Genomic DNA, 22,936 nt, shown 5'->3' on the forward strand with positions numbered 1-22,936 from the left:
AAGGATTGGTTTGTGGAGAAACGCTCGCTTTTCTGACGAGACGTGAACCGTTTGCTTCCACACGGTAGTAAACTTCGCAGCACCTCTCCGTGTGCTTGCGCATCCTCACCAGGTGCCGGAGGAGGGGAGGAGTTGGCGTAACTGGAGCCGCCTGGGTGGGAATGTTGAACTACCTTAACAAAGTGTCCCGGCGACAGAGTGATAGCTGCAGAAATCCCGCTGTGGACCTAGCAGGTGACACTGAGCGTGTCCGCTGCTGTGCTGACCGTTTTCTTTTCTTTCAGTGCCATGACAGCGAATTAATACCTCAATTATTTTTCCCACCTACATCCGCTGTAATTACACACACAAGCAATTAGTGCGTCAAAACAGCATCTCCTGGGGTTTGCTGGAGTAGATTCTCATTAAAATTAAGCATCTGCTGACATTCGTTCTGTCCAAGTCCGAGGTCTAGAAGGCATCTGCTAAGTAGCCTCGCTGTGGCCAAATCAGGCAAGTTTCTAGCCTGTAGATTGCACTCAACATGCCAACTTGGCTCATCGAATTAGCCCACTAGCCTGAGTTTGTACACTACCCTGAACCACAAACTAGCCAATTACATGTTAATCTGGGGTTTTATGCAGTCACAACCTCTAAGTAGTGGGTGATGGCTGAGCATTATCAAGGTTAAAGGGCCAGTTCAGCTCTCCTATAGGTTTCAGATTAAATGATGAAAACTTCATCATCTGAAAGCACTATGCAGTAATTTTCATATATAATATTTGACATATTTCATATCAACTTAAACATTTGCGTAATACCAATTGCATGGCTGTCCCCCCAAACTTCTGCCATTAACTTTTTGATGAATCTGATGGACCAAGCCAAAGTGTATTATTATTTTATTGCTGTATTTGTTAGAGGTAATATATCCTGCCTTTCCTCCAGAAGCTCAGAGTGGTATAGATAGTGCTCCCTCTTCCAGATTTGCAACAATAACCCTGCAAATGGGTTGAAAGAGAGAGAGAGACTGGCTCAAACTCACATGGTACTTTTTCCATGGCTGAAGGTGAATCTGAGTCTCCCCAGTTCAACACTCTGATACAGCATCAAGTATGTGGGAGGTAGAGTTGCACTAATTCATTGATCATGGGAAATAAAACAAAGAGTAAATTCACAAAGAATGCTAATCAATGGTAGTTAAATAATTCAGAATTGACTAGGTTCACACAATACATTGAGCTGTAATCCTAGTTTTATATATCACAATGTCTGGGCTTGCGTAAGGTGCTGTGCCCAAACCAAACAAACTATATTATAATTAAATGCAATGTAGGCTTCATTGTAGCCTAACATGTTGGGTGCACCTAGCCAGTGTTATCAGTTTATGATTCAGTTTATCACACAAATCCAAAAAACTAGCTTAATTGAGTAAATTTATGATATATCACTGAGAGACTTGGATAATTGACACCATAAAAGCTCTAATAAAAATCACCCATTAATACCATATTGACAAACACAACCAACATTTTTTGAGGAATAGTGATAAGGAAAAAGTGCAAGACTTTTTTTCAGAAAACAGTTTCAGAACCTAAAGATACAGATGTTTGTCCAGCAGTACTCTTATCTAAGCACTTAAAATCCAGAAAGGGAGCAGAACAGAAAGAATAGGTTCAAGTAGAATTCTTTCTCCCTAGCTCTGCCTCTGCCATTTAATTTTCCATGGGACTTTTGCTTGTGTAGCTCAGCTGTGCCCAGGAGTTGGAAGTGAGAAGAGAAAGTAGATGGAGGAAGAATAAATGATACTCTCCATTGGAGCTGCCCTTTCTTCTAATCAGAGGTAGCTGGCCATTGTTACCTGTAACTTGGTAACACTTTGGTTAGGCGAGTGTGATGCATTTTATGTATAGTTACTGTCTGATGATTACTTGGAAACTTCAGCTTATCCAAAATATGGCAATTAAACTGTTGACTAGGACTGATTAATTGGGATGCAGCTTTGCTTTTGACGGTTGCTAGGCCCAATCTTAAAATTCTCTTTTCTCTCAATTTTTTGCAATGCATAAAGTAATATATATAAGGGTGCTCAAGCATAGGAATTGGGCCCCAGTCACATGAAATTCTACTTTCACTTAATAATCTGATTATTTAGCCTCATTTGCCCTTCCTTAGGACCTTCTGTCTAGTCACTCCCAGTTCACCATACTGATGAAAATGTATGGCTATAATTTGATACTTTTTTACTAGAAATATTTCTCACTCAAATAGGCCCTTTTCAACTCATTTTTGAGTATACTTGTACAGGATTGTGCTGAAGTTAAACTAGGAAATCAAGTGTGCCCTATAATTAAATACCAGTACAACATATCCACCTGAAGGGGATCCACCCAACTGAAGAATAAATGTACTTCATCTTCTTTGGCCAACAAGTTTCTGAAAGTCTCATTGCAAAATAAAGATACAAACCAGTAAGGTATTTATAAAACAAAATTCAAAATCAAGAGCAAAATTCATATGTTTGATTCAGCAATAAATCCTGGAAGGCAACATTCTACGAACATGGCTAATTCACTATGGAAAGAAGGAGAATATATTCACACAAAACTCTGAGCTATAATCTAATCCGTTTATGGCTTGCAGTTGTAGTTTGTATGTCATGGATTATGGATCAGCATGCCATTCCAATCCAGCCAATTTAGTTTATTCAGCAATCCACAAATAATGGTTTAGCGTCATGTGTGACCTCATGTGGACACCCTATCGCATACCGTGACATTCTTTTCAGGCATTTGACATCTCTCTAGACAGTATCAGGCTCTTCACATATTGTAATTGTGAATCTACTGAATTTCTGCCGCTGCTGCTCCGTGACTGCAGAAACACCAGCATTATTTTCTCCTGTATCCATAAGTAATCACTAGAATGGAAGGTAAAACCTATACTCAGATATAGCTTGGAAAAGTTACTATATAAGCTCTCTCATTATCAGTGCTTGACACATTAAGCCATAACCTCAGTAAATAAATTAGGTTTAACTTTGAAAATCGGCCTCCTCCTTTCTATAACAGGGCAGGAACATATTTGACCGGCAATGACTCCAGAGGAATTTCAAGAGGTGCATGCCAGCAGGAGGAGGGGCACTGCTCTTAGTAGGCAGAGATCCCATACGTGCTTTTCCTGTAATTCAGAGTAAAGCGACAGTATTCTGTCTCACGTCCCTATTCCTTCTTTTGATCTCCTGATACCCTTAGCCCTTTTCTCAGCCAGCTACCATCAGGGATAGCTTTATTTGCAGGTAAACTTGCAGCACTTCTTTTAGTTATGGGATTCTTCTGTTCTGGTTTGGGAATCTGATGTAAATCCTGAATGACCAGATCATCAGATGCAGAGAACCCAAGGGAGAAAACCTTGATGAAAAGTTCAACCAGTTATATAAGAAAAATAGTGTTATAATGCCCTAAAGAATGACAGTACAGTATAGATCAGTGTTTCTCAATCTTAGCAATTTTAAGATGTGTGACTCCCAGAATTCCCCAGCCAGCATGTGATATATCATAAATTTACTCAAATTTAGATCAACGTGAAAGAGAAGAAATCATTAACCAAAAGAATAACCTGTGTATCTGTTTAAGTTCTGGAGTAACTACTCCTATCATTCTTCCCTTCACTGGGAACTATTGAAAATCTTTGCCAGTGGAAAGCTGATTCTCTTTCACCCTTTCATCACTGACAGTCCTTTCTCCTCCCAATCTCCTCCCAACCCCAGATAGACCTTCCTTGGGAATCCTTTTCTCTTCCCCGGGAATCCTTTTCCCTTCCCCATCTTAAGAAGGAATGCATTAGGTCTTTAGTGGTGATCAGGACCACAATAGGAGCCTCAGCCAGTAGAATGAAATTCTTTGAAAGATGTTAAAACTGGAATGTATAGGCATAAACCTTTGGGGAGGTGGCATTTCTGTGACATGGGCATTTCTTGGCCCTAAACTATGTTTATTAAATATAATGTCCCACTGATGAGTTTAATGAAATTTAATTTCTAGTAAAGGTACAGTAAAGTGCTAACTCCTGTTGGGTTTGTTTGTTTGTTTGTTTATCATGTTTTTATGATCGCCCATCTCCCCCGCATGGGGGAGTTAATTGGGATGAGTTGTTCAGAAGTCATACTTATTTCTTCTTAGTACTTCTAAGATTAAACCTGCCTCTGTAAGATACCAGCTATATCTGTCCATTCTCCTCAGATGTTGCTTGAGAAATTGTAATCAGTACAAGTAAGAGGGGGAAAAAGCGGGGCTCAGAAAAAAGAAAACAAAATGGGTCAGGGAACAGATGGATGAAACCCCTGTCACCCACTTCAAAAATCCCACTCAAGCCCATTATCAAGCCCATCAAGGTATGCATCATATTCCAGTTTATATACCTTACATTCCACAGAAGAAATGCAGGATATAAATACAAAGAGTTATATTACGATATGAAGAATTCATTAAGAGGTGATATGGTCAAAATTTGTGTTGCCAAGAAGGCAACTTGTCTTTTGCGTAACACTTTCATGCTTGGTTGAATACAGTCCCCAAATCTGAAGAAATACAGTGACTGCACAGTGCATCATTGCAGGAAAAAATCCTTGGTAGTGGTATTTTCTGGGGTGTGTATCTAATAACATTGTCATTTGCTTGGAGCGAGGAGACAATATACTTTAAAATTACGTTAATCAAAAAACCTTGTTCAGTGATTATTTTACAAATCCACACATACATTTTATAGACACCATAATTGTACTGCAAATCTTAGAATGCTAATAATTGCCAGAATATCAATATTGGGCAATGTCATGAGCACCGGTGAGCTGAATGCATCAGCACAACGGCACACATGACAATACCTAGGAAACTAGAGGAAGGGATTTAAAGATAAGCAAAGCACGCACAACAACAGACACAGACCCCGAGGAGAAGGGAACGACCCCGGCCGGATGAACCAGCCATTAGAACACAAAGGGGGAAGAAAGAACGACAAAGACAGGGCGGATCACGAGGCACACCTGAAGCTGTCAGCAGGAACGCAACGGATATCGCCCAGCTGACAGCAATCACCGGCCGGAGGAAGAAAACGATTATGAGCGAAGCCCGGGGCACCAGCAGGGGCCCCGCGACCCCTCATCTACCGGCAATGAAGCATACAGGACTTGGGGAGATGACACAACCCAAGGTGGGGGGGGGCGCTGACCGGCGCGGGCTATTTAAACCCCGCACCGGCGCGCTCCCTTCACTCTCAGCTTTTTCTAGCTATGCACTATGCTGAAATAAACCTGAACCTGCTCTTCCCTGAATCAGTGTCTGTGTTTTACTCAGTAGTAGGCAGCGCATGACATAAAGCTGAGAGTCATAAACTCAGCCTCGCCAAGCCCCACCGGACAACAACGAGCCGCGGGAGGAACAGACGGCGAGAAGAACACGAGCGGAGAGCGATGGAGCCGATGCGTCGCAGCCAGGACGGGCGAGCCGCATGGCGAGAAGCGGAGGAGGACCGACAGAGGCCAGAGGCAACGCAGACTCCAGGAGCCACGGACACCCTCCCGGCCCATCCCGAGCCTCAGCCCCACCCCCGGAGGGAGGCGGAGGCGACCCGACCACGGGAGGGAGCAACATACCTCCCGAGACCCGCGGAAACCTCCCCACCCCACATCGCACCCCAGCCACAGGCGTGGAGCTTCAGCCCAACTGCAACAAACGCGGTGGAGGACAGAGAGGTGAACCAGCCGATTTGCTCCCAAGTCGAGGGAGCTGACCAGCGGACGGAAACGCCTGAACCCCACCAGTGGCCCAACTATGCGGAGATGCCGACCGGTCCGATCACAGCTGCGGCGCGGACCTCGGACCGAGAAACGCAAGCCAGACTCACGGCCATGGAGGCCCAACTAAGGGACCTCGGGACCATGCTGCAGTCGCTGATGTCCTCCATGCCTCACAACTACATTCCCGTGCAGGTACACACCCCTATTCAAACCCCGAGCGGGTCTTGGCATCCCCATAGGCCAAATGCTAACCAGCAAGCGTCCCCGGTGGACGAAGCCCGCGAAGCTGTCGTTTTTCATCACAAACGCCAGGGAGTTCATGGGGCGGCACGGACACTCCTTTGACTCCGAAGCGGACAAGATCGCAGCCGTGGCGATCAAGTTACAAGACAGGGCGGCGGACCGGTACGTCCAAATGTACGAGTCCAATTCCCCCGCCCTCTCTGACTTCCACACCTTCATCACTGAGATGAAGCACTATTTTGAGGACCCGCTAGCCAAGGAGAGGGTTAAAAGCGCGCTTCAAGCCCTCAAACAGGGCGCACGAACTGTCGCGGACTACGCCCTCGAATTTAAAGCCCTCGCAGGGAAGATTAACGACTGGTCCGAGCCTACCCTGCTAGAGATGTTCAAAAGGGGCTTCAACCACGAGGTACTCCAATGGGCACTCTACCGGGACGACCCGGAGACTCTGCAAGGCTGGATCTACCTAGCGGGGAGAGCGGAACACGCGCACCACACTTTCTTAATGGCGACGGCAGAGGACAAAACAAACACCAGCCCAAAGGTACCTGCGCCACACTTGGGGCCGGCCGGTCCCACGTATCAAAAGAAGACGTTTACTTGCGGACCCTGCGCGAAGTGCGGAAAAATGGGGCACAAAGCGGCAGATTGCTTCTCCAACCGAACACTAACTAGCGCTCCCAAACCCACACCGAAAACGACGTTCAAACCAACTAACCCACCGCTGCCCCCCCACCGCCGGATGACCGGAGCCACAGCAACACCGGACGAAGACTGGGACGCTTACTTGGCGGGGGAGGATGCCGAAGTCCCAGACCGGCCGGCGGGAAACGCTCCCCGCCTGCCTTAAAATGCGCCGCGAGGCAGGTGGTGGGACAGGGGCGCGAAACACAGACAGAGTGACGAAAGCTCCGTAATAATGGGGTCAATCAGGCTTTCTGTCGGCAACAGAGCCACCACGGCCGCGGCGCTAGTGGACTCGGGGTGCTCCAAGAACCTGATCCACCCCGACATAGTCGCCAAGCTCAACCTGCCTTGCCTCCCCCTCCCCACGCCGCTGGCTTTCCACCAGCTGGATGGCTCAACAGCGGGAGGGAAACCAGCCACGACACAGACCGAGCCGGTCACCCTGCAAATGGGCACCCACACCGAGCAAACATCGTTTGTGGTAACCCACATAGGGTGGCCCATCGTAGTCTTAGGAATACCGTGGCTCACGACCAACAACCCACGCATTAACTGGAAGACCTGCACCTTCCAATTCGACGACGGCATGTACCGGGCGCCAGTTCCGGCGGGCAGGATCAACCCTACAGTGGGACGGGCAGAGGCGGCAGCCCAGGACAACACAGCAACCCCAGAAGACCTACCTGAGCAATATGCTGATTTCTCAGAGGTCTTCGGAGAAGAGGCAGACCAACTACCCCCCCACTGCAAGACGGACTGTAGAATTGAGCTGCTTCCCAATGTCCCCTTACCCAGGCCGAAGATTTACTCGATGACCCCGAAGGAGATGACAACCCTCCGGGAGTTCATCGATAAAAACCTGGATAGGGGTTTCATAGAGCCGGCATGCTCACCGGTCGGAGCGCCCGTCTTATTCCGGGAGAAAAAAGATGGCACCCTACGGCTCTGCACCGACTACCGGGGCCTCAATGCGGCGTCCCTATCCAATAAATACCCCCTACCCCTCGTGAAAGACATGCTCGCCCACCTGTCCACGGGTAGAGTATTCTCCAAGCTGGACCTTCGCGAGGCGTATTACTGGATCCGAATCAGGGAGGGGGACGAATGGAAAACAGCGTTCAACTGCCCCCTAGGCACCTTTCAGTACAAGGTGCTGCCATTCGGACTAACAGGGGCCCCGGGAGTGTTCATGCAGCTCATCAATGAGGTACTGCATGAACACCTGTTCAAAGGGGTCCTAGTCTACATAGATGACGTCCTCATCTACACCCAGACGCACGAAGAACACGTAACCCTAGTCAGACAAGTCCTCGAGAAGCTAAGAAGGGCGAAACTCTATGCCAAACCCTCAAAGTGCAAATTCCATAAAGCACGCCTAGACTACCTGGGGTACCAAATCTCCGGGGAAGGCATAGAAATGGACCCCGCAAAAGTCGAGGCGGTGGTGAATTGGGAACGCCCACGTAACAGGCGCCAACTCCAAAGCTTCCTCGGCTTCGCGAATTTCTACAGGTCATTTGCACAGAGGTTCGCGGAGATAGCTCTCCCCCTAACAGACCTCCTCAAAACTAAAGAAGTTGGGGACACACGGCGAGCCAAGAACCCAGGGACAGTACTAAATTGGACTCCCGCGTGTCAGACAGCGTTCAACAGGCTGAAAGCGCTGTTCACCATGGAGCCAATCCTCGCACATCCGGACCCAGAACAGCCGTTCGTGGTCCAAGCCGATGCCTCAGACTTCTTCCTGGGGGCCATACTGCTCCAAAAGGACCCTACAGGAATCCTGAAGCCATGCGCCTACCTGTTGAGGAAATTCTCGGAGACGGAAAGGCGCTGGTACGTATGGGAGAAGGAAGCGTTCGCAGTAAAATCGGCGCTAGAAACATGGAGGCATCTACTGGAAGGAGCCACCCAACCATTCGAGGTCTGGACAGACCACCGGAACCTCGCCCTCCGGACGCCCAGACGCCTCAGCCCGAAACAGGTCAGATGGGCCCAATTCTTCAGCCGCTTTAACTTTCAACTGAAGTTCATGCAGGGCAAAAAGAACTTCCTGGCTGACGCCCTCTCCCGACTGCCCCAAGACGAAGAGCCTGTCCCAGATATGATTGGGACGGTCCTATCCGCCTCCCAGCTGAGGATGGCTGTGACCACCTGGAGCGGCGCTCAGAAATAGCTCAACCCCACGTCTCAACCGACGGCAAGCCAACCAGCGACCAGACGGCGCCACCTGCGACTGCCAGGAGGAATACGCGCGGACCTCACCGCCGCCCTCAAAACCGACCCCTGGCTACTAGCAAACCCCGACAAGGTGACGATGGCACAGGACTTAGCATGGGGTGAAGGCAGAATATATGTCCCGGACTCGCAGCGCCAGGCGATCCTGCGCAGATCACACGACAGCAAACAAGCGGGACACTTCGGGTTTCTAAAGACCCTGCATCTAACACGACGACAATTCTGGTGGCCCGCATTGAGACGGGACATGAAGGCCTACATAGCGTCCTGCCCGATATGCGCTATGGCCAAACAGGCACCGGGTAAGCCCCCGGGACTCCTACAAACGGTGGCGGAGCCCTCCTGCCCATGGGAGGAAATCTCCATGGATTTTATAGTAGATCTACCATCCAGCCAGAAGAAAACAACCATTTGGGTGGTGAAAGACTACTTTTCAAAACAAGCACACTTCATCCCCTGCTCATCAGTCCCGTCCGCCCAGCAACTGGCTAAACTCTTCCTTATACACGTGTACAGGTTACACGGATGTCCCGTACGCGTGGTGACCAACAGGGGCACACAATTCACCTCGAAATTCTGGCGGGCTTTCCTAAAACTGATTGAGACCCAACAAGCCCTATCCACGGCCTGGCATCCCCAGACGGATGGAGCCACAGAGATCCTCAATACCACCCTAGAACAATTCATACGCTCATATACCAACTACCACCAAGACGACTGGGTCGACCTGCTTCCGTTCGCAGAAGTCGCATACAATAACGCCGTTCACACGAGCACAGGGAAAACCCCGTTCGAAGTAGTCTCCGGGCGCAAGTTCGTACCCATACCGGAGCTACCGCAACCCCCAGGACCCCAAGTGGGTGCTAGTGACTGGGGACAGAAGATAGCGGAATCATGGCCAATAATCACGGCAGCGCTGAAGGAAGCACAGGCGGCCTACAAAGAACAGGCCGACAAGCACCGGCGCCAGCAACCGACATTCCAGGCAGGGGATATGGTCTACCTATCCACCAAATTCATGAAATCACCTCAACCCTCGAAGAAACTGGGGCCTAAGTATATCGGGCCGCTTCGAGTAACACAGATAGTGAACCCGGTGGCAGTACACCTGGACCTGCTGCACAATCTAAGGAGACTCCACCCGGTATTCCACAGCAGCCTCCTGAAACCAGCAACCACCTCCCGATGGCACCCAAGCACGCCTCTGCCCTCCCCAGTGATGATCGACGGCCAACAACATTTCGACGTAAAAGAAATACTCGATTCCCACCGTCAACGGGGCACACTACACTACTTAGTGAAATGGAAACACTTCCCCCACCCAGAATGGGTGGCGGCTCAACACGTCAAGGCACCGGACCTGACCCGGGCATTCCACACGACGTACCCCAACAAACCAAAGGGGCGCCCAGCCGAACCGGCCCCTAGAACACACTTCCCCCCTCGGGCCTCCCCCCCCGCCTCGCCCCCAGGGGAAGGGGCCCCCCAAGCCTGCGACTTGAGTAGACCTCCTCCCCCCTGGGACTCACCCTCCCCCCGCCCCCCCCGGGCCCACTGGGGAGAGAAGATTGGTCATAAGTGCATCGCCAGGGGGCAAACACCCAGGATGCACACATGACAAAACGACGAACATCAACATAAACAAGCAACAAAACAAAAAGATAAGGATCCTACCTGGAGCTGAAAAGCACCCGACCAGCCACGCCTCCTCTCACGACGAACTGAGCACGAACAAGCAGGGTGTGGTCGAGGCATGCGCACTCGCAGGGTGTGGTCGAGGCATGGGCACTCGGAACACACCCAAAAGATGGACACGAGGTAGAGGGCGGAGCAAGGGGAGGGGTAAAAGCACTCCGGCGGGAAAAACAAAACAAAAAACAAACAAACAAAAATTTTTGACAGCTCTCCCGGGAAAAAACGGAATGCCGGGGGGGGGGGCTACTATTCGAAAGGGGGGCAGTATGTCATGAGCACCGGTGAGCTGAATGCATCAGCACAACGGCACACATGACAATACCTAGGAAACTAGAGGAAGGGATTTAAAGATAAGCAAAGCACGCACAACAACAGACACAGACCCCGAGGAGAAGGGAACGACCCCGGCCGGATGAACCAGCCATTAGAACACAAAGGGGGAAGAAAGAACGACAAAGACAGGGCGGATCACGAGGCACACCTGAAGCTGTCAGCAGGAACGCAACGGATATCGCCCAGCTGACAGCAATCACCGGCCGGAGGAAGAAAACGATTATGAGCGAAGCCCGGGGCACCAGCAGGGGCCCCGCGACCCCTCACCTACCGGCAATGAAGCATACAGGACTTGGGGGGATGACACAACCCAAGGTGGGGGGGGCGCTGACCGGCGCGGGCTATTTAAACCCCGCACCGGCGCGCTCCCTTCACTCTCAGCTTTTTCTAGCTATGCACTATGCTGAAATAAACCTGAACCTGCTCTTCCCTAAATCAGTGTCTGTGTTTTACTCAGTAGTAGGCAGCGCATGACAGGCAATGTCATAGGATAGAGTAATCATCCTGCTAAACCTTTTGGCTCAGAACAAAGATGCTCAAAATGTAGCTGTTAAAAACAGTTGAGCCTTCAGAAAAAACTCTGACCTTTAATATGAAGCTGTCTCGTTCAGATGAAAAGATGCTATATGTAGCATATAAAAAAATGCTTTCCATTTGGTATCTCTGCCTTTGGGACACTCACAGTTTTTTTCAAGTGCTTTTGAAAGACATACTGTATTTTGTGAGCTTACCTCTTACCATCAGGTTCAAAAAATATGGCATGGGATGGCATATTATTGTTCAAGAAGGATGGATGGATGGATGGATGGATGGATGGAAGGAAGGAAGGAAGGAAGGAAGGAAGGAAGGAAGGAAGGAAGGAAGGAAGGAAGGAAGGAAGGAAATCCTTTGGAACCTGGAACTAGGAAAAGAATTTCAGATTCTGATAAAATGTAGCAAAAGAAGGCAGTTCATTTTTATGGTACAGAGTTTGGGAAGTTTATTTAATTCTGTCACAAATATATTATGTATTAAAGGATAAGAAATCTGAATATTTTCCAAACCTCTTGACAGCTGAAGGTCTGTGTTACAATTATCCACACAGTACATGTGATTGATTTCCTTGAGACATATCAATTACCTTTTCAAAGACAATTCTATTGATGTATCTTTCCTCTCTTTATAGCATTTTAACTCGTTTTGATCTGAGTAAGTTGGAAGTTTATTTTGGTAAAGTCCTCAGTACACAGGCACTGACACCCAGCAACATCTGAGTTTCAAAATGCTTACAAGCTCTAAAGAAATCTGTTTTAGGATTTATTGAAAGGACAGATATTTTAGCTGGAAATATTGCATAAGACTGACAATTTGTTTAAAGTCTAACATTTTGTCTCTGGGATGTAGGTTTTCTGTAGAAGCTCAGCAATGGTATGTGTCTTCAACCTGGAAACACTTACAACACAGTTGCCTCTGAACTGTGAACAGACCAGCATCATCTCCTGATCTCCCCAGAGCACTGTATTGTTCTTTATATTTTTTCTGGAACAGCCTTTCAGTTGTGACCTGTGGTCTGAACTCTGTCTTTTATCCCTTTTGCCAATGAAAGTTTTGTTTGCATTTACTTAAAGCCAAAAAGAGATTTTTTTAACTCCCTCTTTTCCTTCTTTAAAAATAGAGTTTTAATTTATTTATCTCCTGTGAGATTAATCTGTCTTCCCAAATGGTGAGAAGTAAGAACAGACTGATTTCCCTAGCCGCTTAACACTACAGGGCCAGGAGGTGATATTACAGAATGTATTTCTTTACTGCAAGTTTTAATTTTAATCTGCCAGAAGTGCAATACAGATTGTGGGAGCTCTACCTCTGTCCCACACCAGGGTTAGGGGGAGGATGTAAGATGAACCCATCACCAGAAGATTAGCCATGGCAACAGTAATTGCCAAGCTACTACGCCAAGGCAGGAGGCAGAGTTACGATTGTAGACCCAGAGGACTTCTAGGAGAGGGCATTCATTCTTTAGACCAGACCTGACACAACAGTGATTGATTCTGAAGTTGGCAGTTTTAAGACAGGCTGAGATTTGATGGAATGTGCCGTTACATTTGGATATATTTAAATTAAGTATCTATGGAAACAAGTATGGCAATTCTATATTTGCAGCTTCCAAAACTGAGATAGTTGTTGCTTTGACCCTTTTTGACAAAATATAAGAAAATAGATTTAGCAGGTGGCAGTGCCTAGCTGGCTGTGGCTGAAGAAGCTTCAGCAAGGTTGTTCCTGATTAGTTGTTGGATGGGGAACTGACTGAGAATTTGAGGGCTGTTGACTAGACTGGGAAGCATAAATAAATCCTGGAAGAATGCAGTGGCAAAGCACTTTTATAATGCTGCTAAGAATCCTGCATGGATGTAGTCACCAGGAGTTGAGCTTAACCTGAACAATAGGGGATGGGTGTATAATTCTGTATGGACCAGAAATGTGGCTGGCAGCACATTTTGGAGGCCAATGCCTTCATTATATATAATGGAGAAAATATGAGTGATCTTTTGGCAAGAATTATTAGGTACCTCTTGCCAAATACTTTTTTCTTTGTGGGTGGGGGAAGAGAAAGAAAGAGTAGGAATACTGGAATGAGAGCTTATTACAAATAAAGGCTAAGGTTGAGCTGACAGATCAATTCTTTATAGTGGCTGCAACTTTCTTTTTAAAAGAATTTGTAAGTAGTATAATTCTCAACCTTGAAAGAACTAAAAGAAAAATTTAAAAAGCCACACAGAGACATTAATGCAGTATAGAAGGATTGTATCAGTTATCAGTGATGTAATTAATCTCATTCAATAGGAGTTGAATTCACAGTTTTATAATCACATTCTATTCATTCAGTAGCACTACATTTGAAAATACCGCATTCAGGTGAATGTAAGAATATGGTTGTATACCTTTAGGGAAGTAGGGTTAAAGTTTAATTCCTCTGTCATTTTGCTCTGTGGAATGAACACTGTTGCTGTTATGATCTGGAAATGCAAATGCATGTGTCATCGTGGTTCTTTTTAAAAAAAACAAAACAGGCATCTATATTTCTTTGATTGCTGTTTCATCTCCTAGCATTTACTGTATTTGACTGAAGTGTTAGGCAATCCTGCGTTCAAATGAAACACACTGTTTCAGGGCAGATTTCCCCAACTGTCCCCCTCCAGATGTAGTTACAAAATGGGAGTTGTCCCTACACAGTTGAGGTGATTTGGAACTGTTTTAAGTATTGTGCCGCTGTTAATAGGTGGTACAATTTAAATTATTCACTTGATCTTCTTGGCAACTTTAGGAGTTCTTGTTGTTGTTGTTCATGCTTTAAATTGAAGATATTACTGCAAGGAGAATGTACAAAAATGCTTACCCGTTGTAACTCTTTACCCTTAGAAGTTTGTAAAGGCCCCTCCATCATATCATTTAGAAGATCATTGAAGACAGTTTTATTTCACCAAGCCTTAATCTTTAATTGTTATAGGTGTCCATAAAATAAAACAGATTTGCAAATGGGAGACCTGTGTGCACTTGATATAATCTAACCAATATGTAAGTATGCAAATCAAGGAACTTTAGATGAGCTTTTAGAGGAAATGGATTGTTTTCAGAATTGATTTAGATCTACTGTAGGTATGACATGGAAACAGCCTTGGACATCCCAATGCATGAGCTAAACTGGGAGAGACAAGGGGGCTGCAGTTTTGATGTTGCTGGGCCTCTCAACACCTTCGTATAATGTAGATGACAGTATCTTGGAGTGCATGAGGAACATAGAAATTAGAGGCAGTTGGGGGAAATTTGGTTCTGCTCCTACCTCTCTGGGCATTATCAGAAATTAATATTGCGAACTTGAACCCTGAGAATTATCAGGGCTTTCTCATTTCTTGTACTATTTAATATCTTTAAGAAGCTACTGGAAAATCACAGATTTCGAGCTAGTTGTCATCAATGTGGTAATGATGTTCAACTCCTTTTCTGCAAGCTCAGGGTTTGATATTTTTGCAGGGCTTCTCCTCTGAGTGTTAGTTCAATTTCAAGGCCACGTGACTTCTCAACAACTCTGGTAGACCATCTCTATATACCCCCTCCCCCCCCAAAACCCAAAACTAAATTGTAAAGGACTGTACGTGGGAGAATAAGCTGAAACTAAATACAGACAAGGTGGAGTTTTTAATGGAGTTGTTACTGATTCTGGGAACTGGATTTGGGGGAAATACACTGGTTCTGAATGGGATTGCAGTCCCTCTTAGGAATCAGGTTTGCAGCTTGTGGAATATCTGATATTGGCCTTGAACAGACACATTGGTGATAAACCAGATGTGTCCTTGGAAGAGAGAAAGAGCGCTTCAGCGACTCATATATGCTGGTGACTTTATGGTTGGCTTACTGTAATCCGGCTCCATGTGCTCTTCATTAGGCAGCCCTTACAATGGTTCAAAAATTGCAGCTGGCCCAGAATGGTGCCTCTGAAAGGACCCACATAAACTGAACTTTGAAACAATACCACTGCTTGCCAGTTGCTTTCCTAGCCCTGTTGAAGGTGCTCAAAAAAGTAGGGCTGATGGTTCTGGGATGCAAAATTCAGATGATTACCAGATAACACTGGAGTTTTCTGTATCTCTTTGCTGACATCTAGTGATCATCCAGATTTCTGTAGCCCAGATCTAGTAGCTCTGTAAGCCATAGGGGTAAGCTACTTTCAGGATTGCCTACTTCTACACAGTCCATCTCATACTCTTAACTCATCAGGGCAACCACTGTTGCAGGTTCCAGCGTGGATGCAATTGATATCAAGTTCTGATTTTTTTTTCCTCCTGTGGCAGTGCCCAAGTTATGGATCAATTGTCTTTGGAATGGAAATAAGCCCCCTCCTTAGTATAGGGAGCTTATTTCCATTCCAAAGACAATTGATCCATAACAAGAAGGGGTGAAAACAGAGTTACTCACTCTGGCCTTTTCATATTTTAGAATTGTAATGGTAAGGGCTTCCTATTTCCATTTTTACTATTTTATATTTCTTTCTTTTAACTACATGTTATCTTTATTCTAATTTTGTAAGCTGCCCAGAGCTATTAAAGGAATGGGCAGCATATACCTGTTTAAAGTAAACAATATAAATAGGTGGGCTTTGGTGACAAAAGCAGAGTAAAAACCTGTGGAGGACACTAAAGTCCAGCCCAGCCAGCATTCTTCTTTAGCATCACTGCTGGCTTCTGACATTTCACTGGGAATATGCTCTCCACAAATTTTCATTAAAACAGAGAAAGAAAGATTTTTCAGGAAGAACTTGCTGCTGAAAAGCTTGGAGGTCTTTGAAGATTAACTTTGTTTGGGAGAGTCTGCTTGAATGATGAATGCAACCCTTTTCATAAATGCCTAAACAGAGCTGCTCCCCAGTAGTTTTGCTGTTTTCTTCCCTGTCCAATTACCTCTTTCCCCTTTTTTGCCTCATCTCTACCCAGTGTTGTTCTCATTTCTCTTTCCTTCCCATCCCAATGAATCTATCTTTAACCCTCACCTCATCTCCCTCCTTATCACCCTGCTCCCCCACCCCCCAGGGTTTCTTTCTTTTCTGCTATTTCAGAGAAATAAAGGAGGAGTATATGGTGTGTGTACTTGCATGTTTCTGTATGTGAGAATGGTTAATATAAATCTATCACCATTTTAATTAGTATTTAATCAAATAATACATTTTTTGGGACTCCTGGATCTGTCCTTTATTGTGGTGTGGCTTCTGCAGGTGCATGCATGCATACACACATGCACACATGCACACATGCCAAATGTTCCACATGCAAACTATTACCAGGTGAAAGGGGAATCCCCAGGATTGGATTCAGCTAGAGTTGGAGCTAGAACCTAGCTGATAAGAGGGGGAAACTGGGCATCGCACAGGATTTTATTTTTTTAATCTGTGAATTTTTCTTTCTCCTGGGTAAATAGAGAATGTCTGCTTTTCTTAAAGCAGATCCAACTCTGTCCTGGACAAGCAAATGTGAAGTGATGTTGGAATTCAAACCAACCCCATCTGTATGATGTAATTGAGATAGGAGAAGAAATGCAACTAGGTACTTTTAGAACCCAGACTTAGTGTTTTCTGAAGGCTCCCTCTAGACTGCCACATGCCTTGTTTGAAAATAAGCACCATTTGGTTGCAGAAAGAAATATGTATATTAAAACTTTAAAAAATTAAAATAAATGCCCAGCAGGGTGACCAATGAGCTTGAAAGGTTTTTGTAAACGAGGACCACAGAAGAAATGTGGCAAGCATCATCAGCTCCGGTGCACAGTAGCTTGCCCATGCAGGCCCAGGCAGTATTGGAGCCTACCGTGTTTGCTTGTGTCCCAGTTATCCTCCACTCCTTGGCTGGTAATTTGCCCCACCCTCTTTACTGAAACCTGCTGCTAGTCATGATAAGTGAGGACTGCATAGAAAGGTCAAAGCAAGAATTAGCAACTGAAAAAGCAGACTAAACTGTGAGCAGCTTTTATCTCTGTTCTTATAAATGAACAAATGGTTATCTATGTTAAAGTTTTAGTCCATTTTATGAAGAACAGACACTTAGTGGGAGTTTTTAATAGTCATGAATGCTCTCGCTCTGCAATCTTACTATTTTCAGTGGATAAACACTATATTAGGTATTAAATTAATCTATGAACATTCATCTTTTGCTTTTAGACTGAGAAAAATGGAGGAAGTCATATTCTTTCTTTCAGTTGTGTGGTGGTGTTTACAGTGAACAGCCTGCCGTGTTTGTCTTTGCAACATGTGTTCAGCTTTGCTGAAGATGGATGAAAAGCAGTAGCCTGTGATGAGGAGCTAATTTTCATTTCCTCATGTGCCCAAGTAATAATTTATCTGACAGCTTTGTATCACTTTCTTCTGCTGCCTTGGAAAGGACAGTCTGAAGTACAGAAATGTTCTGAAGGGAACGTGAACATCTTTTAAGAGAGGATGAATGGTCATGGCTTAGCCTAAAAAGGGATTTGTTGTACAGTATCAGAAAAAATGCCATCGTTTCTGTTATTTTAATTTATACAGGCTTGCTTACTTGTCTCAACAATCCTGGGAAAAGTGACATTTAACAGCAGAATTGATTTAGCAATAAATTCTTTGAGATACCCGAAGGTCCTTTGCTGGTACTGTATATAGGTATACCCCTATCATAGCATATTCAGAACAGACAGTGTAGAAGATGACCCATTTTTTAAGATAACCACCAGCCAGGAACTACCTAAAATGGACAGGTTTGTGAAACCCCAACTGTCCATATCCTTTGTTTATGTTAGGGGTGCTACTCGCTTTGAATCAGTTATAATAGCAAAAGTGTGGCATGGGGCTGGTACTGTGGAACTGATAAAAATTGCTCATGTGCAAGTTCCAAATTAAGCTAAAATGGGAGAAGAAAGCCAATACGTTTCCACAGTATAGTCTTGAGCACATGCTGACCATTTTCAAGGAGACATGAGAAATGCTTTAAAGTCCTGAATTTCGTTGATTGGGAAGGATGAATATGAAAGATCAAGAAGGATGAATATGTCAAAAATCAAGAAACAGAAGAAATCAAGCTGGATGTTAGAACAAACCATGGAAACTGCCAAGAAGAGAAGAGGAACCAAAGCCAAGAAAGACAAAGATCTTAGGAAGAAACTTAACGAAGTATTTCAGAGAGCTTTTAGAAGGAACAAGAAGCAATATTACAACAACATCTGTAAAGACATTGAAGATGGAAACAGATAAGGGAAAGCAAAGAGAAAAGATCTCTGAACTTAGGAGGTTCCAACCTTGAACTGGTATGCTAAAGGACACCAATGGAAGCTAGTAACTGATAGTAAAAGAACATCAAACAAAGGTGGGAGGAGCATATTCAAAATCTGTACAGTAAAGTTGTCAATATTCAAGATACTTTAGAAGATATTCCCTATTTACAATAAGATCTAGTATTAGAAGATGAAGTTAGATAAGCACTCCAGTTGTTACCAAGTTGGATGCCTGCATGAATTGATGGAATCTGTACAGAAATATGGTGAGAACAGAAGAAGAATCAGTAAAGGCTCTAACCAAGCTATGGCAGCAAATCTGGAAAATGATACAGGGGCCAAAGATTGGAAGAGGTCAATCTATATATTGATACCAAAGAAACAAGGATTAACAAGAGTGTGTGAACTATCATACAATATCCTTAATTTCATATGCTAGCAAAATAATACTTAGGATTATCCAACACAGATTAGAGGCATACATGGAGAGGGAGATGCCAGATGTTCAAACTTTAGAAAATGCTGAGGAACATCAGACATTATTGTTGATGCATGTTGGATAATTGAGAAAGCCAAAGAATATGCAAAAGAAGTCAGTATGTGCTTCTTTGATTATAGAAGGGACTCAGTTGTGTCAATCATGTTAAGCTGTGGAGCGTGCTTAGAAAAATGGGAATCCCAGCACATCGCATTGTCCTCATGTGAAATGTATATACAGGTCAGGTCAGGAAGCCACAATATGGACAGAACTTGGCAAAACAGACTGGTTCCAGGTTGGCAAAGGAGTGAGAAAAGGATGTATACTCTCCCATTATTTATTCAACCTATATGAGGAATATATATTGAGGAAGCCGGATTGGAAGAAGATGAGCATGGTTTTAAAACTGGAGGAAGAACACCAGTAACTTGTGCTATGCTGGTGACACTGCTCTGATAGTTGAAAATGCAAAAGATCTGTAAGCCCTAGTAATGAAAGTCAAGGAGCCCAGTGAAAAAAATGGGGCTAAGACTAAATATAAAGAAGCCAAACTAAGGACAACAGGTAAAAAAAACAGCTTTAGAACTGACAATGAAGATATTGAAGTGGTGGATAGTTTCTGCCTTTTAGGATCAACCATCAACAGTAAAGAAACCAGCAGTCAAGAAATACACTGTAGAGTAGCTCTTGGTAGAGTAACCATGAAGGCCTTGGAAAAGATATTCAGATGCTGTGATATGTCTATAATTACAAAGAATAGAATCATGCAGGCAATGGTTTTCCCTGTGACACTCTATGAAAGTGAAAGTTGGACTCTGAAGAAGCAGGATAGGAAGAGTATTAATGCTTTTGAAATTTGGTGTTAGATATGACTCCTGAGAATACTAGGAATAGCCAACAAATAAACAAATGGGTAATTGAACAAATCAGCCCAGAGTTCTCACTTGAGGCACAAGTGAGAAAGCTAAAATTATCATACATATAGCATACAGATTATGCAAAGATATAGTTCTCAGGAAAAGTCTATAATGCTGGAAAAGGTGGAAGAAAAGAGAAGACCAGTGGCCAGGTGGATGGATTCAATTACAGTGACGGTGGCTGCACCATTGGAAGACCTGAAGGAACAAATTGGAAACAGATCTTCCAGGAGAAAATCTATCTGTGTGGTTGCTAAGAGTCAACAATGACTTGATGGCACATAATCAATCAACTTACTTTGAAATCTGCTTTTCCTTCACATTTGTAGCATACTCTTGCTCATTGTTTTAGTCATTGTGCTTTATTCCTTACTGAACTCCATGTTATGAGGCTTAAATATGATTTATTCAATTAACTGTAACTGGCAGTTTTAATCATAGTGTATTGATTAACTGTAACTGAACCTTTGATCATGGTTTAGAGGCCACAATAATTGGGTTTGCATGGCATGCTAAGAAAAAAAAAATCCACATTTTGATTTACTATTCCATTGACTTTTTAAGGATAGGTAAAGATTTCCCTTGACATTAAGTCCAGCCGTGTCCGACTCTAGGGGGCGGTGCTCATCTCCGTTTCAAAGCCAAAGAGCCGGTGTTTGTTCGTAGACACTTCCGTGGTCATGTGGCCAGCATGACTACACGGAACGCCGTTACCTACCTGCCAAAGCGGTACCTATTAATCTACTCACATTTGCATGTTTTCAAACTGCTAGGTTGGCAGGAGCTGGGACTGGCAATGGGAGCTCACCCCGTCACGCAGATTCGACCCGCCGACCTTCTGATCGGCAAGCTCAGTAGCTCAGCAGTTTAACCTGCAGCGCCACCACGTGTCCTAACAGTCAGAAATCACGCTGAGACAAGGAATAGGTCTCTAGTGTTTATTATTGCTACATTAAACAGAATCCTAACAAACTGAAGAAGCGTGGGAAAACCCAGACAGATAAACCCCAAAAACCAAGGCGGGTCTGATCTGTGTCTCTTTGAATGGCTGCTCAACTCCTCAGTACTACGCATGTGTTTTCCCCCCTGGGTAGAGGCCCCCTCCTGCTCGCCATCAGTGCTCATGACACCGCGTCCCTTTTTAAGGATACTTCATAGCTAACCCAGTACTGTACATATTAAGTCCCCTTCCTAATATGGTAACATACATGGAAGCATTATTTTTTGTATGTTGTTTCTGCCCTGAACTTTTATAATTATAAGGTAACTTAATAAGTGGAAAAATATCTGAAAATACTACAGTTGGACTACATGCCCAAAAATGTTCACAGTATCGAAAATAAATCAAGACATACTTATTAACACATTAATTTGAGCATGTGATCTAGCTAGCAGCCTTGGGCCTCAAGTTTACTGTGTAACTTGGGCACTATTTGAGCCCATGCAAATTAATGTCAGCAGTAGAAAGGTTGGCATTATGTTGTTCAGCTAAGTATAACATTGCAGAATACACATTTATATAACATGTTTGTCTTATATACAAATGTAAAACAATTACAGGTTAGGAGTTAAGGTTCAGTATGTTTGCATTTTAACTAACTTTGCACTTTTGAAATAATGCACAAAGTCAAACTTTGCATAAGCCTTTGAACTGTTTATTTCTCCAATTGTTGTAATACCAAAATGTGTTAAAAAAATGTCAAATATATTATAGTAAGGAAAATTGCTTCCAAGAATTCATATATTTAACTATTGTATATCACATATAATTGTACAATATACATTAGACGATATGTGAAGAAAATCATACACTTTTGTCTATTTTTTTAGAAATGACAAATTGAAAAAAATGGACAGAAGAATCTATTCTTACTTTTGATACTGCATTCTGTAGTTTTGTGTGTACTAATGGATTAATCATTTGCTTACATGCCCAGGGTTCAAACATTCCACTGAGTTCAGAAAATAGAACTTTGTGTTTACTATAACTGGCTTTGTTCCTCATGTATAATTCCCCACATTTACTTTTCATCATAAGGTACATTTAGAAAAGTGCAGCATAAACTGAGTTCCACTTCACATTCAGGTTCAAGAAGTACAAATTCAGCTATGTTTGCATTTAAAAAGTGAACCCTACAAGTTTTTTTTCATCTCTTATTCAGATAGCCGCAGTCTTTAACGGTGCTCTTCAACTTGAAGGTTAATGAATTCTGGAGTTGTAAATGGTTGAGCTGTTTTCCAAAAGGATAAAAAGGTTAGGTCATACTTTGTAGGTTGATATTTCTGCCTGTAGAAATGTATCTTCCATTAAAGCTTAAGTAGATAGAAGGCAAAGAAAATGGAAAGTGGTGGACAATTGCCCATATTTCATCAGTGAGTGATGTTTATTTTCCTTCATTCCTTCTTTGTGATATGGCTCACTACTTACAATATTATTTCTTCCTTTTACAAAGTCAAGACCGAAAATTTACCTGTTCCCTGTTCCTACAAAGCACATGACAATTATATCATATGTAGGTATGTATATGTGTATAAATTTATATGTGTGTGTGTGTGTGTGTGTGTGTATTTCTAGAAAGACATGTTCAGATGTTCTCGGGCTTCATCAATAGAGAAAGGATGCTTGTCTCTGTGTTTTGTCAGGTGACTGAAAGGACACAGCTTAGGGTCAGTTAGCTCATGATATTTTTATTCAAGATCTTGTGACTACAGTAAAGTGTTTCAGATATGAATTGTCCTCATCATTCTGGGATTCAAGCAAAATATTTTTTAAGCAGAAGCTTGTGGTGTCCTGAGACACTCCTT

This window comes from Candoia aspera, chromosome 1 (assembly GCF_035149785.1).
Source record: "Candoia aspera isolate rCanAsp1 chromosome 1, rCanAsp1.hap2, whole genome shotgun sequence".
Classification (NCBI taxonomy): Eukaryota; Metazoa; Chordata; class Lepidosauria; order Squamata; family Boidae; genus Candoia; species Candoia aspera.